This window comes from Rhipicephalus microplus, chromosome 1 (assembly GCF_043290135.1).
Source record: "Rhipicephalus microplus isolate Deutch F79 chromosome 1, USDA_Rmic, whole genome shotgun sequence".
NCBI lineage: Eukaryota > Metazoa > Arthropoda > Arachnida > Ixodida > Ixodidae > Rhipicephalus > Rhipicephalus microplus.
In genome coordinates this window covers 82,909,868-82,921,514 of record NC_134700.1, presented here as the reverse complement: position 1 = coordinate 82,921,514, position 11,647 = coordinate 82,909,868, and positions in this window count along the sequence as shown.

Below are 11,647 nucleotides of genomic sequence, written 5' to 3'. Positions count from 1 at the left end.
GGATGTGAGCAACGGCGTGACGCGTCCCTACGCGAGCTAATCGACCGCCTGAACACAGGCTGTACAGACAGTTCGCTTCGCATGTTCGTTGTCATAGACGGCATTTTATACCGCCGCAACATGCACCATGTGGGAAACGAACTACTACTCGTAATACCCACTCATTTGCACTCGACCGTACTTCAGCAACTACATGATGTACCAACAGCTGGCCACCTTGGTGTTGCCAGAACGTACGACCGTGTCCGTCGACGCTTTTTCTGGCCCGGCCTCTACCGTTCTGTACAACGTTATGTTAGGTCTTGTGAGTCGTGCCAACGCCGCAAAAGGCCAGCGGTACACCCCGCCGGGCTCCTTCAACCGATCGACGTACCTGCCGAGCCTTTCTATCGTGTCGGCCTCGACCTGCTGGGCCCTTTCCCTCTTTCTACCGACGGTAACAAGTGGGTCGCCGTCGCCATAGATTACTCGACCCGTTTCGCAATTACGAGACCTCTTCCAAGCAGCTGCGCTACAGATGTCGCCGACTTTTTGATTCAAGACGTCATCTTACATCATGGTGCTCCTCGTCAACTGGTCACCGATCGCGGTCGCTACTTTTTATCTAAGGTAATTGACGATCTACTTCGTTCTTGTGCAACCAAGCACAAGCTTACGACGGCCTACCATCCTCAAACAAACGGCCTCACAGAACGTCTGAATCGCACACTCACTGACATGCTCGCCATGTACGTGTCGACGGATCATCGTGACTGGGACATTGCGCTACCCTTTGTCACTTTCGCTTACAATAGCTCACGCCACGACACTGCTGGATATTCTCCCTTTTACCTTTTGTATGGAAGAGACCCGACATTGCCGTTCGACACGCTTGTACCCAACCCTACCGACCTGTCCACAGCATATGCTCGCCGCGCTATTAGCACCGCGGAGAAAGCCCGTCAGATTGCCCACCAGCGCCTTTCGGACTCGCAGCTCCGTCAGAAACGTAGCTATGACAGCCACCATCGGGACGTCCACTTTAGTCCAGGTGACCTCGTTCTTCTGTGGACTCCGTCGCGACATGTTGGTCTGGCTGAAAAGCTTCTACCCAAGTATTCCGGACCTTATCGTGTGCTACGGCAGGTAACTGATGTTACCTATGAAATAGCACCTCTAAACCCTTCGATACCTTCCACATCTTCCGACATCGTCCACGTCGCTCGCCTCAAGCCGTACATCTCGTCCAACACCTGCTAACAAGCGCCGGGTCGGCGCTTTTCGCCGCCGGAGGTCGATGTTGCGGGTTCGCGGCTATGCAGCTATGCGGGCGGTGCGAAGAAGAAGACGACGACGTTTTGGGCTGTTCGATATACACAACGGCTGCCATCTTGACTGCTGGAGTACTTTTCTACTCTAAAGTAGTAAATACATTCGCAACAATATGTATGTGTATACAGCGTGTAAAATGTACAGTGCATGCATAGGTGGTTCTTGTTAACACTTACTAACAACTAATCACTACATATAAGGGAGGGAGTATGTTATATTCAGTTTCGGTTTTTACTTTGTGTTCTTTCACCCCCAGGGGGCGCGTCTGTCTTTTATGTATATATTCGATGTGTTGCGTACAATAAAGGTCTTTTTCGTACGGTGGTGCTGCCGGTGCTTCTTACGTCTTTCGCAAACACCACACCCCTCAGTTCTCTGAAACATTTCACCTCAGAGTAGTAGTGAGAATTTATTAGAAGGCAGAGAGGTCAGCCCGAGCTAGTTCGCTGTAGAGAAGTTCCCGACAGTTCACGTATTTTTGCCGGAACACAAATGGTTCATCATGCAGCGCATGTTCATTTTCCCCACCTGTGTGTTTTTATACTATACGGATGTAAAGAGGTAGTTCCATTCCTGTGAAAAGCTTGTCGAGACACTTTCATGCATTACGGGGCAACCTGCAGATTTCATAATGATGTACGCAAGAGCTTGTACAATTGAATGCAGGCCCGTTGCCAGAAATTTTAATGGGTGGCCCGCCTGCTGAGGGCCTTTAAAACCAGTATTTTCATTTTTCATGTTCGGAAGAACACACCCCTCCATTCAAATTTCAAGAAGGGTGGGGCAGGCCCCTAGGGCACCCTTAATTCGGGCCATGGGACTCGTTGAGCACCTGTATAAGAGACATGCACTGGGAAGCGATTGAAGAATCATGCGAATTTTCTTATCACCCTTATTTCAAACTAGGCACACTGGTTTCTCTTATGCCACTTTGTCTCTTATTTGAGTGTATCTTATATAAGAGTTCGACTATATGAACAGCATTTATAAAGCCTCTTTAATGGCGTTAGCTAAACACGAATATTTCTATGACAACAGCAACAAAAAATCTTGGTACTCATTTGCAATTCATGATGTTCTATAATACAGCAATGTTTTTGATGTTGCCACAACCTCTAACGAGATAACGATGGGCATAGGAGACTAAGTTCCCGTGCAGTGAGCACGCTTAGGCCCAACGGTAAGGCTAGTACAGCAATTATGCTGAAACCTAAGCCTGACTAGAACACAGCCCTGCCGAAAGCAGTAAGACTTATTTCACACAAAAGCACATGGTGGTTCATGAACACTTTATTTTATTACAAGCATGTGTTTTCAGATGTTCACCAAATAAGAAGGGGCAAACTGACACATGTGTACAACTACATTCTGCGCAGCATCTACAACGGACGGCCACCTACCAAAGCAGTTTCACAGTGGACACAAACAGTAAAATGGTTTTATGTAACACTATTCACACATAATTTGTGTGCTAATATATACTTCGTTTGTATAAGGCATTGCCAGTTACTATATATAAGACCTCCAAACAAATGTACACTAAGCTCATGGAGTGACTGCTTTGTGATAGCATAATTGTGTCGCGTTTTCGGCTATTAATGAAGTGGAGTGCACCAATTACGTTTTCTTAGTTGGTTGCGAAGAGATGCACATAAAGGGTCCCTGCAATGGTTAACTGTGCTATAGCATTTCTGCTGCAGCAAGATGTAATAATAAGCACCGTAAATTCAGGTAGTCACCTTGCATCATGACTGCTAAATGCTACAGGCGTTTTAGCAGTGCTTTTTCTCCTGATCTCACCGAGAATGCAGCTGTCACTTGTGCCTGATCGGGCTGTAGCTATTTGTCAACATTATACTTGAATCTTTCACTACAACGACGCTACCTATACCGGCCACCTAAATGTTTTCCAATGCACTTATAATCAATAAACACTCAGAAGTATTTGGAGAAATTAAGGTAATTTAGACCATAAGCAATAACAATTGTTGTAGTATCTTTGGCGATGAAGTAATGGCTTCAGATGAATGAATGCTGACACCTATTTGATATCCTAGTGCTCACTGTACTGATTGATCTCGGCAGCTCCTCTCGAAAGTTGCCTGGCATTAGCACTGATCACCAGATTTGTTGCAAGGTGAAATGCAAGAAGGGGAGACCATGTGGTTCAAGGACACTGAAAAGTTTTAGTTTTTTCGTGTCACTCTAAAAAAACTTATCACACTTATAAGTTTCCGACAAAGACATCTCAAGAAAGGGTGTTCAAATTGAGCAGTTAGGTAGACCGCATTGTGGCATTGTTGCCACATGTTGAACTGTCGTAACGAAAGACGCAGCCGTTGTGTACTTCAATTTATTTTCATGGAGGAAGGAAAAGTTTGTCTATGCAAATTTTTTGCAGGAAATGATAAGTCGTCTATAAGGTGCAATTTATAAAATTTCAATAATTGCAATTGTTAATTTGTATTTCAGTTGGGGCATTATAGTCTATGCTACCAATAAAAACATCTATACAGGGCACACCCAAATAATACACAAAAGACCAAAGATTTCACACCCTCAACAATGACCTGTCAGTTCAATACAAAAATTACATATACTAGGCCAAATAGAAGGATCCAAATAGAAGGATCATATCTTCAACCTTTTCAAATATAGTGATGTCCGAAAGGTTAGTTCTACACCGATGTTTAGGTGTACTCACTGGACTGCTGGTAGCACTATAAAACATACTGTTGCATGTTACAACATGATGTGGCACATATTTATTTTGGCACTGATCAAAACGTCCTGTGGAACTAGTTGGTTCATTCTATGCAGGAAAAATTGCGCTGAATTAGAAAAGGACACCACAAAGAAGGAACACCTAAAGGGGCCCTGCAACACTATTGGAGCATGCATTTTTCATCGGTTCTTCTGGTGCTGTGGAACACACCAATATCGTTCCTCAAATGGCAATGCCGAAACCTACGCAGTTATAAATTTACCTCACGGGACAAACTACTTTGATTTCCGACTGAGGTGACACACATTGGCTATTTTCGCTATGGGAAGCGACATCATGTCATGTGACGTGACGACAAAGACCACGTTCGCTTTTTATAGGCTTGACGCGGCAAATAGCGTGCAATATTCATATGCTGGTGGCTAGGTCATACGATTCAATGTTAAAACAGAAAAAAGAACTTTTTTTACAATTTCTCAGAAAGCAATTGTTCTTTTTCTAAATGATGTATTTTCCGAACAAAAAAACACAACATTTAGCCTGCGAACCAGGCTATGGTACAGCAGCAACTAATGATGGAAACACATGCCGCACTTTCAGCAATCCAAAAATCTGACAGGCGGTGGACGCTGGAATTGTCGTAGAACGCCTTTTGGAAGCAAGCCGAGAAGTGACCCCGCCCAGAGCGTATGTGTGAATCTTACACAGTTGGACTGCGGAAGAGTCTGCTACCCGATCCACGTGGTTCGTAGTAACCATGCTAACAATGCCGTTGTTGATTAATTTTCACGTTCTGGGCTGGGACAAGGAAACGAGAAAGAAGAAGAGCGCGAGCGAGGGACGCGGGGACGCTCAAGTGACAGCAGAGCGCTTCCGAACGCAGATAAATAAACAAGTAATTTTGCCTTATACCTTAAAGACGGAGTTGAGTCTGATCGCAGTGTCTGGAACGCCGTCGTCTAAACATTGGTGCCGAAGAACCGGGATTGAAAACCAGGACCCTACGGGCGGCTACCAGTCAACAGCAGCGGCATGGAGCGACTGAAGTAGAAGCGGACGTCGCGGCGAGCACAGAACACGAGGATTATAAACGAGGCAAGTGAGCTCCTCGCTAACTACTCTGCCTCCTATGACCAGCTCAACTCCATATATGAGAGGCTGAAGGCTAATAACGAAGAGCTTAAAAACTTGAACAACGAGATTGAGCAGCATATACCTGACGAGGAGTTCGAGGTCGAGTATAACGCTGTCTTACAATACGAGGACGTTGCTACGCGCATTCTCGCTGAGGTTCTCAGCAAGAAAGATCGCATGCTAAGGACATCGACCGGAACTCAAGAAACAGTTGCCCAGACAGTCGTAGCACCATCAGACAGAACTGAAGTTAAATTGCCTAAACTGACAATAGCTCCTTTGTTTGGAGACCTATGCAAGTGGACTGAATTTTGGGAACAATTTTATTAAATTGTTCATAGTAACAATCGCATCACTGCCACAGAGAAGTTTCATTACCTGCGACTGTATCTTAAAGGAGACGCTGCATCAGTAATTGCGGGCCTTCCGACGACGGAAAGTTGCTACAGTGACGCCATCAAAATGCTACAGAAGCGATTTGGGCACAAGACGCGCCTGGAGCAAGAATATTTTGCCAAGCTACGGATGTTAAGCCTTGTCCGTTCATCGACTGACACCAAAGCGCTACGCAGCTTGTACGACCAAGTTCTCGTGAATATCCGAGGCTTACAGACTTTGGGTGTGCACAAGTCGTCATTTTCGTCAATGCTCCGCGACATCCTATTGCGTGCTCTTCCACGGGATATAGTCGTGCAGTATCATCGATCATGTGCCGTCCAGTTGGCATATGACTCGAGAGCTGAAGCTACACCCATGGGACTGGACCGTGTGCTCAACTTCCTGTGTATCGAGCCGGAAAGCCTGGAGAAGAGTGATTTTAAGGATGCCAAAGGACGAGAACATGGAACACTCCCCGTGGCCAGTCAGCCGACGTACTCTCGGCGTGGGAAACCGACGTCATCTGTGCTTCGCAGCAACTCGGTACGAGAAAAAAAGGACTACTGCGTATTCTGCTCGTCCAGCCATCACGAATCGGAAGCATGCACAGCTGACTTGTCACTGACACAGAAGAAGGAACTGTTCTCCAACTACAAAAGGTGTTTCCGCTGCACCACCAAAGGACATCGGGCACGGGACTGCAAAAAGAAGATTTCCTGCTCCAGATGCCAAGCTCGACACGCTACAAGCATGTGCGATCCCGATAGGTGTTCGCGAAAGTCAGGCTATGCTAAGAAGAACTACGAAAAAACTACGACAGTCTGTTCATCACTTGGAAGAAGAACCGTCAAGGAAGACTGTACCACTTCCGTTTTTCTTCAGACTTTCAGAGCATGGACCATGAATGATGACACCTGCCACTACATACGAGGCGTTTTTGATGGTGGCAGTCAGAGGACTTTCGTAACTGAAGATCTGTCCAAGCACTTCAAGCTGAAAAGCGTGGGAGCAACTCGAATAGCCTTCAATACTTTCGCAAATACATCGAACCAAGAGGCCAAGAGGCGTCGCTTTGTGGAACTACGACTGCGAAGCCAGTTTTCCGACGCGGAAATAGTCTTAACTGCAATAGAGATCCCAAGCATCTGCCCAAGACATCGCAGAGACTGCAATGGACGTAACCTTCGTTGCGTCTTTCAAGAAGCTGGGAAACGATGTTACCGATGAGCTCCAACATCCATCTATCACAACTAAGAGTGGCATCAGCGTACTTATCGGGTTCGATCAGATGTGGAAAGTGTTGATCGGCGAAGTTTCACGGTGCGAAGGCAGCGAATCATTGATGGCACTGAATGCCAAGCTTGGATGGACCTTCCAGGGAAGCACATCGCACTTGGTGTCCCGACCAACTACTTCACAAATGATGGTGTGCGTGCTAAAAGCCCAAGCTACCAATTCCGACGAGATAATGCACTCCTTTTGGGAACTTGAAAACATAGGAATTACGGACGGGATAAACAAGCCACCTGAAATGAGCGACACCATGAGGCATTTTGGCAAACGATTAGCTTCAAAAACGGAAGATATGAAGTGACCCTTCCTTGGAAGGATAATTTCGAGCTTGCAAGCAACATGCAAGTAGCCGTTACTCGACTGGACAAGCTTGTCAACCGTCTCAACTCCAGAAAAGGACTGCTCGAAACGTATGACCGTACCATAAAGGAGTACTTGAGGGCAGGACACGCCGAAGTAGTCAGTGACGTACCTGCAGAGATGACGAAATTATATTACATGCCGCACAAGGAAGTCATGCGTGAACAAGCACTGACGACGAAAATGAGAGTGGTGTTTGACGCTTCGTCACATGCCAAAGGATGCAAGTCCCTTAATGACTGCCTTCAATAGGGTGACAACTTATACCAAGACCTCGTGCAAATTCTGCTACGCTTCAGAACGCACCCGGTGGCAGTTATCGCGGACATAGAAAAGGCATTCCTTCAAATTGCGTTTCGGGAGGACGACAGAGATGCTTTCCGCTTTCTCTGGTTTGCAGAAGGAGATTTATCCAAAAGCAAGCTGCAAGAGTGGAGGATGACACGAGTGCCTTTTGGAGCTACATGTAGCCCATTTTTGCTCACAGCTACTACTCTATACCACGTGAAAAGAACACCGGCTGTCATGGCACAAACAGCGCAAACTCTTGCCGAGTAGTTTTACGTGGATTACTTAGTCACTGGTGCCGACATAGAAGAGGAAGCCGCTAAACTATGCCGAAAAGCGCGCACAATAATGAAATCTGCCGGCATGACATTGCGAAAATGGACAACAAATTTAGCAAATTTGATGCGCACGCTTGAAAATTCAGTGGAATCTACTAGTAATGAGATGGTCCTTCTTCACGAGACGTCGGTCAAGGTCCTGCGTTTGGTTTGGAATCCTGCAAAGGATGAATTCAACTTTACGGTTGAAAGCCTACTCCGGTTTTTGACAGCACAGACGGGTACAAAACGATTTGTCTTGCAGTCAGCATCAAGAATATTTGACCCGTTGGGATTTGTAGGACCATATACTATTGCCATACGAATATTGTTTCAGAGACTGTGGATACGAGGAATTGGCTGGGATGAAGTCCTATCCAATGACCTGCAAAAAGAATGAAATGATTGGGTCATCCAGCTGCCGCAACTGCAAGACGTCGTCGTTCCTCGCTATCTGTGCGGCGGAGCAAGGAAGACCAATGTGCTTCAAGTACATGTTTTCTGCGATGCCAGTCCAGCGGCATACGGAACAGCGATATACGTCGTATCAAGACCTGAGAAGCCGATACTGTTGATTGCGAAGTCCCGTGTAGCACCCATTAAGGAGACGACGCTGCCGCGATTGAAGCTGCTGGCTGCCTTGATCAGCTCAAGAATGTTGGCATACGTGAAAAGGGCTTTGAGGAATGTTCAAGTTGATTACACGATGTGGACAGATTCCGCCATTGTGTTGTCATGGATAAAAGGTGACGTCAAAAAGTGGAAACAGTTCATAGCCAACAGAGTCAATGAAATTAGGTGCACTACAGATCCATCAAAGTGGAGATACTGTCCTGGAACGGACAACCCGGCTGACCTACTCACACGTGGCGCGACGCTTGAAAGACTGATGTGCAGCTCGAAATGGTGGCATGGTCCCGAGTGGCTAACTAAACCGATGTCTGAATGGCCCCTACAGTTCTGTGAACTAGACGTAGCGGAAGCCACCCAAGGTGAAGTTACAACAGTCCACGTCGCACTAATGACACGCTTCCCAGTTCCGATAATTGATATTCAACGGTACAACAGGCTTCAACAGCTACTCAGAGTCACTGCGTGGATTTTCAGATTTACTAACCGATGCAGAAAAAGAAGTAATCATACAGGACATCTCGGGGCAACAGAAATCCTGAACGCTGAACAGTATTGGATAAGATGTACACAAGAGCAAAGCTTTCTTGAAGAACTCACCACTTTGACCAACAGCCAACCAGTCGAGTCTACATCTTGAATCGCTGAACTACGCCCTTACACAGACAAAGACGGAATTCTTCAGGTTGGAGGCCGTTTATCCCTCATGCATTCCACACAAGATGTCAAGCACCCAATCATAATGCCGTCTAGTCACCACTTTTCGACACTTTTGGCAAACAGAGCCCATCTTCAAGTCTTACATGGAGGAGTTAGAGATACACTTACGCAGCTTCGGGAACGCTACTGGATTTGTCGAGCTCGCTCTTTGGTAAAAAGAGTGCTGCATGGCTGCAATATATGCAAGCGTTTCAGTGCGGGCCCAGGAACTGCTGAGACTGCTCCGTTAACAAGTCATCGAGTGACACCAACGAACCCGTTCGAAGTTGTAGGAGTTGACTTCACGGGCCCTCTGTATGCACACACGGAGAAAGGGGACACGAAGTGCTACGTTGCATTTTTTACGTGCGCCGTATCTAGAGCCGTGCATCTCGAGCTTGTCTCGGAAATGACATCCGAGGCTTTCCTGCTGTGCCTACGACGATTTGCAGCTCGGAGAGGATTACCTAGGGTGATCTATTCTGACAACGCACGAAGCTTTTACAAGACATCGGCAGACATAAAGCGGCTAAACCGAATGTTCTCTGAAGAGGACGTCGCTGGTAAACTCAGCACCAACAGCATTTTCTGGAAGTTTATAGCATCAAATGCTCCTTGGTGGGGTGGATGGTGGGAGCGCCTTGTACGATCAGTGAAGCTTCCGCTGCCAAAAATTATCGGCAAAGCTCGTCAGAACTACGAAGAAATATCGACAGTGCTGGCGGAGGTCAGGTCGAAGCAGTTGTAAACTCTAGGCCTCTGACTTTCATCGAGGCAGATGCAGGAGAACCTTGCACTTTGACGCCAGCCGAACTTCTCCTTGGACGAATATTGACTTCTATACCGTATGCGACCGCTGACGAAGTCAACAGTAATTCCAAACGATCAGACGCCATACGCAGACACAACTACAGGAAGCTGCTGGTTGGAAGTTTTTGGAAGCGTTGGCAAAAAGAATACCTGTTGCAATTACGATCTGCACACTTTGCCGACACGAAATCAAATACAGCATTGAAGCAAGGGGCCACGTTCTCGTGCATGCGGACAACACTCCACGCCAGCTATGGAAGCTTGCTAGGGTCACGGAAGTGTACCGAAGTGCAGACAGTCTCAGTCGTTCTTGCAAGATCAAGTTGCAAGGCGGTCACCTTGTGATCAGGCCGATACAGAGACTGTACGCACTGGAACTATGTGTTTAACTTTGCGCGGCCGGGAATGTTGAATAATTTTCACGTTCTGGGCTGGGACAAGGAAACGAGAAAGAAGAAGAGCGCGAGCGAGGGACGCGGGGACGCTCAAGTGACAGCAGAGCGCTTCCGAACGCAGTTAAATAAAGAAGTAATTTTGCCTTATACCTTAAAGACGGAGTTGAGTCTGATCGCAGTGTCTGGAACGCCATCGTCTAAACACCGTCAAGAAGAGCAGTAGCAAAGTATTGTGTGAAGGCCCCCATGAAGTGATGATTCCGGTATGTCTTTATGAGACGGACGCTGTGATTGGAAGCGGTCTTTCACGTGAACAGATGAGTAAAAGGCGAAAGAGAACGCTTCTCGTCGTCGTCTGCTCGAGTTTTGAACTTTGAGGACTCATAACTTTACTTTCCGTGCACCAATATTGATAATTCTTGTTGCATTCATCTCAGTAACCAACGCTACACGCGTTACAGTGCTAAATGACGTGCTCCCAAATGTGTCACAGGGCCCCTTTAAGCAAATCGAGCACAAATCTGTTTACTGTTCCTTTTTTGTGATGTCTTTTTCTATCTAGCGCATCATTTTCTGCATAAAAATGCTTGTTGGCTTCTGTAATTTATTTAAGGATATGCTTGTGCACAACTATTTAAGGACTTCTCAAACAATCATGTAAAATAAAATGCGACACTGGCTTGAAGTTACTGACACAGCAAAGGTTTTGACTTATGTACAGAGAAGCAAAAAGAAAAAAATGTATCCTGGGTAGTAGTGACGCAAATCGACTGACAGAGGCATCAAGGTCTTAAGGAAATACCACTAAAGTGAAATGGAAGTACTACACTGCATCATATCTGACTGTGCCTCCTGTACTTCACTCTCAGGCTATTCAGATGTCTATGCTTTCAGTTGTCTAAGGATTGGGATGAATGTGTTTTTTATGGCTCCTTCTAAATTTAACCTTTTCCTTCCATTTTTTTAGAGTTCAGTATTAGACGCTAGGCTGTACAATTGTTTGCAATACAATGCATGCTCATGTATTCTACACAGGGTGCGTGTAATAAGACCAACCTTTGCACCTACATCTATTATTCTTTGAATAGAGCTGCAAGCCCGCAGTAATGAGTACTTGGCCATTAGCATGTTATTTTGTCCAGCAGTTTAATATTGAAATCAGCATCTGCCTCTACTTGCTCACTGTGGGTGTATTTTCTGACAAAATATGAAACAGCTGAAGGTGCACACGAAAGCCATTTTATAATGAAGGAGCAACTTTGTAACGACGAGAGAAATAAGACACAACGCCTTTGCTGCAGGCCGGC